Source organism: Haliotis asinina, chromosome 13, assembly GCF_037392515.1.
Source record: "Haliotis asinina isolate JCU_RB_2024 chromosome 13, JCU_Hal_asi_v2, whole genome shotgun sequence".
Classification (NCBI taxonomy): domain Eukaryota; kingdom Metazoa; phylum Mollusca; class Gastropoda; order Lepetellida; family Haliotidae; genus Haliotis; species Haliotis asinina.
Window position 1 is genome coordinate 11,735,630 of NC_090292.1, and position 6,989 is coordinate 11,742,618.

Sequence of the window (6,989 nt, forward strand, 5' to 3'; positions counted from 1 at the left end):
TTAATGAAAGTTAGAACATAGCTGACGATTTCGCGACACTGAGATGTCAAACGCCGACATTGTTTCAGCTGTTCGGACATGTTAACAATAAACTGACAAAGGCGCACCCCTTCACAATAATAGACTCACGCAATGTATTAGTATTCTTTTGATCAGGCCAAGCTGAATAACCTGTAAATTCGAGGCTCTCATAACCATTCTTTACCCATAGCGAAGCAGTTTCTGAATAGAAAGTGCTGCCTTCTTCGGGGAACAGATGTCTGAAAAACACAGTTTCCTCAAAATAGAGTAAAAAACGGTGGTACTATATTCCAGTCAACAATCTGTTGCAAGTTGTTATGGTTATTCACTTTTGAAAAACGACTTGAAACGATGCCATAGACGTCCGACTTTTTCTCGTATCTGTTTACGAGCTAGTTCTCGTTCCACTTCTTCTTTTCTAAAATCATATTCCTCTGTTATCTGTTTTAACTCAAACTGAAGCTGTCTCTTATGTTTTTGCATTATGTTTTGCTCTACTTTCTTCAGTTCTGCCCGTCGTCTCTTTTCTTCTGCCGCTTCTTCCTTAAGTCTTCGTTTTTCGGCTTTTTGACGTTCTTTCAATTGACCTTTTTCATCTTTTTCCATTGATTTTCCCATTTTTTCAATTTGTTTCTCCAGTTTTTGTATTTTAATACGCAAGTTCCGTAACTTTCCTTCAAAGGTAGCAGTTTCGTGTCCAAATTTCTGCACGAATTCCGCCTGCCATTTTCCATCAAGATTTTCGTCCTTCTCAGCTTCCAGAAGATGAACTTCACACCTGTCGTACATCTCATTTGTGTAGCACTTGCCACCATTATCATCAACCATGTGTTTTACCCTTTCTATCAGGTCTTTGGCAAATTTTTCCTTCTCGTCGTCCGTCCCCCTGTTGTTGACAGAAATAAAGCGACGACTTGGAGCAACCAGAAACGTCTTCAGTTTTACAGGACAGTCGACTATATAGTTGTCAAGTGTGTCACCCGCTGCTTGCAAGTCATCTTCTCCAGTAAATACAACAATCACAAATCTTTTAGCTTCTTGTCCAAAGCACTGCAGGAACTTTTCAAGTGTATTTACGTCTTCATCAGTGAATCTCCCTATCCTTACGATGAAAAGAATGGCGTGTATTCCAGGAGATGACATCATTACACATTTCATGACCTCTTTCTTGATGTCTTCATCTGATCTGCTTGTGTCACAAAAGCCTGGGACATCAACAAGTTGCAAGTCGTACCCAAAACGTTTGAAGGAATGCTGCTTTCAGTACTTTGTAACAGACACTGGCCTTGCTAATGATTCGAATACCTTTTCGGTATTTTCGGCTCCACATAATGTATTCCCTGTTTCACTTTTACCTACTCCAGTCTTTCCAACAAGTACCATCCGAATTTCCCTCTCCAGAAAACTGGGACGTATTTCTGAAAAGGAGAATAATCATATTCTTTGACACAAAACGGACACAATTACGTCAATGTTACATTTGATCGTTAACCAACTGCAGTCTGAAAGTTAGTCCTTAGTTTGAGATTTAGGGTACTCATGGTTGTGGACTGAGAGTGAGTCATGCTTAGTTTACAACTCGGCATGAGTGTCACAAACTTTCTATCTGTTCAACGATAGTGTCCTTAATGGTGACAGCCGCCACTATGTTCAATAAAGTTGTTGAACAAAATTATAGGAATGTCGGGCAATTATTACGCTTTGACATAGTTCTTAACACGCGCTTATACAGAATCAACGCATTTTCCTTACACATTTACAAATTTCAGCAAATGTTTGTACAGGGGAAAATACCTTTTCCAGCCATTGGCCTTTGAACAGTCTGAAATTGAAAAGAATAGTATTACGACCACTGTACATTCTTGTTTAGTGTCCATATAAAAACATTGTTGGTGTGATATATGTATATATATATATATATGTGTGTGTGTGTGTGTGTGTGTGTGTGTGTACAGAGAGAGAGGGGGGGGGTATACTGTGCGCGCGCGTGTGTGTGTGTGTATGTAAGATGAGTTCACATATTTCTTCTTTCAAAGATTCTTATCTGTACAAGATCTTTCGCCGTTCAACGGCTCTTCAGGTGTACAGTAGCCTATTTCAAACTGCCTAGTGATTCCCAGATTTTGCTGTGTGAACGCTCAAGTCAGCAAAAAAACACCCCTTCTCTTCCTACATCTAACGGAAGCCGACCACTCATTCATTGTAGGAGGTGCGCCATCACATTGAAAATTATCAAAATCCATTCTATGTACACATGATTACAGTTTGACCAATAAACGATGTCTGGTCAAATGGCTAACCACAAACAGGAAGCTCAGCAACTTGAACATGTCTGTACACACGAATGTCGTTTTAAAGAAAAAAATCAGGAATTCTTGACCCTGCTCAATAATACAAATATTTCTTCTAATTTGTTGCACGTTTTCAGTCACTGTGTGAAAAGGAAATTAAGGCATCATGTTTGTATAGTAATTGTTTAATATGTTTAATTGTGGACAAAAGTATTTAAATTTGTTATTACAGTCAATTTATTCATTTCGTTCATTGATGAACTCAGATTCCGGTAGTGACAGTCCGGCAGATACTAGTATACTCTCTGGTACCCGAGGAAAGGGACGTTTGAAAGCTAAAGTGAAATTCTGGGATGAAATTGGAGCTCCGGAGCTAATGTTGGAGACTACCAGGGTGGGAGACGCTATTCCTGCCCTCCAAAAGTGTTTGGCATGGCGGGAATTGAGAGCGATAAATTTGACTTTGTGTGGTTTTGTTGATTCAGTTAAGGGAATGTCAGTGAGGTAATTTTCATAGTGAGTGAGTGAGTTTAGTTGTAAGCCTCACTCAGCAATATTCCAGTTATATGGCGGCGGTCTGATAATATAATCGAGTCTGGACCAGACAATCCAGTTATCAACAGCATGAGCATCGATCTGCACAATTGGGAACTGATGACATGTGTCAGCCAAGTCAGCGAACCTGACCACCCGATCCCGTTAGTGGCCTCTTACGACAAGCAACCTTTTATGACAAGCATGGGTTGCTGAAGGCTTCTTCTACCCAGGGACCTTCACGGGTCTTATTTTAAGATAGTCAAGCTGCCTGTCTGCAGGCTCAACATGGTAGTACTGTATCAGAATTACAAAAGTTGTCAGCTAATATATTCATGTTTACTAGAATACATCGTTGAAGTCGAATTTCAGTGGATCCCAAGGGAGAATAATACCACAGGGGTCAGTATAAGCAGGGCAGGAGATCAAAACGACTGGACGGTATTAGATGAAGTGTTTGCTGAGATAAATGAACTGTGGGGACCGTTCACTATAGACAGGTTTGCTGATCATAGAAATAAGAAAGGTTTAACTCAAGGTTTATGGTCCTAGAGACGGAAGTTTTGGATTGTTCGACTCAAGATTGGTCACGTGACAATAATTGGGTTGTCCCCACTTTCAATCTGATCTGCAAAACCATTGATTTTATTTTGTACAATAGCTATAGCGCTGCCATTTTGGTACCGTTGTGGAAGTTTACTTTATTTTGACCAAGATTATTCAACTGTGACGGCGGCCGTAAAACAAGTATATCAGGGGTCTGGGAAATCAAAGATAGAATAATATTTAGAGAGAGAGAGAGAGAGAGAGTGACTGAGTGAGTGAGAGAGAGAGAGAGAGAGAGAGAGACTCAACAAGAAGCTGATCACACCGTCATTGACAGAATCGTCGGTTGCACCCGAGCAACTGTCGTCAGACTGAAGCAATGACTAAGACAAACAGGTAATATGTCATATTTGTATAGGCTAAGGTAAGGTCGACCACGTGTGACGATGCCCTGCCCGGCACCACGGAAACCGTATCAGTCGACGTACTGAGGTTGTTCCGGAAATCAAGGAGTTACAGATGTCTAGTCTGGAGGTCACATAACACTGGATTAAGAGTTTGGTGGTCTCAGCGTCCAGATAGCACCTGATCTTCCAAACTCGCCGAAGATGTAGTGAGGAAGCCCTCTCTGTGGCGAGGGAGTGGACGTCCGGTGACATGGAACTTGAGAGGGTCACACCATGATTTTTCGACTGTTGTGATGGAGCAGTAGCGTCTTTACCAAGTAAGCGTGAGGGATTATGGATCTTTATGGTTTGCACCTTGATGCCAGTTATCATGAACGTTGTTTTGTAGTCTTTTAGCTGAAGAAAGTTGGTGGTCAACCAGGTAAGGAGGTCACCGATACATTGCTCTAGAACTAGAACTGGTGTGGAGTAGTTCGATGGTCTGATACCTATAGAACTAGTTGTAGTCAGCGTAACAATGAAACTCGATGTACTTAATGAGGATGTTGCCGATGGGGAGAATGTACAGAATCGGTCCTAACACTGAACCCTGCAGTCCACCATGCTTCCGACGAGATGGACTTGAAGTTTCATCAAGTTCTGCTGGAGAGATATGATCTAAACCACTCTGGGGCACTGCCAATGATGCCTACAGTGTTTTCCATATCGCGACCAACGATAATGTTAACGGTCGGATAAGTGATAGGGCGATCAACGATAATGTTAACGGTCGGATAAGTGATAGGACGATCAACGATAATGTTAACGGTCGAGTGGGTGATAGGGCGACCAGCAATAATGTTAACGGTCGAGTGGGTGATAGGCAACAAGTGATAATGTTCACGGTCGAGTGGGTGATAGGGCGACCAGCAATAATGTTAACGGTTGAGTAGTGAAAGGGCGACCAGCGATAATGTTAATGGTCGAGTGGGTGATAGGGCGACCAGCGATAATGTTAACGGTTGAGTAGTGAAAGGGCGACCAGCGACAATGTTAACGGTCGAGTAGGTGATAGGGCGACCAGCGATAATGTTAACGGTCGAGTGAGTGATATATATATATAATCTTTTATTCCTTCATGGTGAAGAGTACACAGTATTTATGTACTTATGTACTTATGTACTTATGTTAGAATTTTCATACACATTTGAGCTAATCTCGCGTTTGAATTTAATCAGTCAAAGGGACGAGTGACATAGAGTCACTGGAACACAGCTTTGTACATCATGCTGATGTATTTTACACACAGAGTTGTAAACTCAGTCAGGTCCTCTTTGATTAGGGGAAAGTCGGTTGTACATGACAGCAGGCACTCAGTCAGTTCCGTTGGGTTCATGCTGTGAAGTTTTACGCTGAACTCGACTGGTCCGACATTGATTAGGCCTAACCACAGTTCGTCCCGAGTTGCCTCTGTGTATCCACATACAACTACGGCGTGAGTGAGGGGGTCATCATACATCAAACCACACCGATGACACAGCCTTGTTTCACACAAGTCTATCATGGTCGCGCAAGCTTTGATAACAAAGTTAGCTTGCTGTCTGAGTGATGCGTCAAGCAATGACACAGTCCATGCAGGATGGACTTCAAGCCGGCGATGTATCCGGTGGAACTTGTGAAGGCCAGGGTCATCTGCCAGCCGACGGTTCCATTGTGCCACATGATACTCTCTGACTGACGTCTTCACTATTTTCCTCCACTTTAAACGCCCCAAGAAGCATCCTGATTCTAGGAATTTTTCCAAGTGACAATAGAGTAGGTATTTCTTGAGCACCCTGACTACATCAGGCACATATCCGACGGATGACGATGAGACATTGTGTAAGTATCACATCAACCGGGATACGATCAGTTTGTGAGGGAGATATTTGTGGTTCATGTTCAAGAGACCACCCAGGAAACACAACTTCCGCTGATCTATACCTGCCTCTAGGGGCAACTCCCCAAGGAGTCCACGACAACTGTCAGTTCGAGTGGTACGAGGTAGGTCTTGGATTGACTTAATGACGTGTCTGTAAGATCTTTCCAGCTTTAAGATCTCAACTTTGGAAAGGTTAGTCCACAACTCCGACCCGTACAGGGCTTTGGGAAGAAACACACGGCTTACGACTGTCAGGCTGATGATTGGGTTTGTAAATCGTGGGTGAAACCCACAAGCTGTCAGTGATCTCACGCCGGACCGCAAGGAAATGGCAGCTCGCGTCACATGCTCTATGCTTGACATGTTACTTGACAAGACTATTCCAACATGACGGATTGTATCCTTCCATGGGAGAGGTTGGTCGTACAACTTAACTTCAACTTGCTTTAGTTGTTGAGATCTCGGTCGGTATGGAAAAGTCACTATTTCACTATTGACAGTACATATCTCCAGTCGTTGCTGTATTCCTCCGAAATCCTCACCATCTCTCTAAGGGCAGAAACCCTTGATGAAATGAGTGCCACATCATCTGCCTGAGTGGGAGAGCACACACTTAAGTCTATCACAGCAGCACCAAGGTTCGACTGAGAGAGTTTCTGGAGTAGGGAGTTTATGTACAGCAGATACAACGTCCCTGACAGCACGCCTCCTTGCCTGATGCCCTGCATCATGGGGATGGGCCTAGAATACATTGAGTCAAGGAACACTTGACACCTCATTCCAGTGTACATGTCGTCAAGAACAGTCCACAAGGAACCTTTGATTCCACTCTGGAATAACTTATATTTCAAACCATTGTGCCATACTGTGTCAAAGGCCTTTGATGTATCCAGGAACACAGCGTGGATATCCTCCTTTCGCTCGTGGTAATGGTGTATCGTCTCTTGCAGGTTGAAGGATGTGTGAAGGGCAGATAACTGAGATTGATATGCCATTTGCTGTGAGGAAAGGTGTCAGTTTGATTTAGACCGTCCAGTCGAGACAGGAGCACCATCTCAAACACTTTGGACAGCACAGGGGAAAGTGATATGCCACGGTAAGAGTTCGGATCTTTCTTTGATTTATTACCACCTTTGTACACTTTTACCAGGATGCTCTCACGCCAAGCTGTCGGGATATGTCCAGATTCAAGAATGATGTTGTAGAGAGTTGCCAAGTGAAACATCAGGGTTCTGCCACCATACTTTAGGTGTTCGTATACGATCTTGTCAGCACCGCTAGCTTTATTGT

At 43.0% G+C, this 6,989-nt stretch overlaps 1 pseudogene; it reads right to left on the bottom strand.

The window, feature by feature from the left end:
* Positions 1–342: 342 nt before the first annotated feature.
* On the bottom strand, positions 343–1,404 carry LOC137259337 (GTPase IMAP family member 4-like; annotated as a pseudogene).
* Between the last annotated feature and the right edge of the window lie 5,585 nt (positions 1,405–6,989).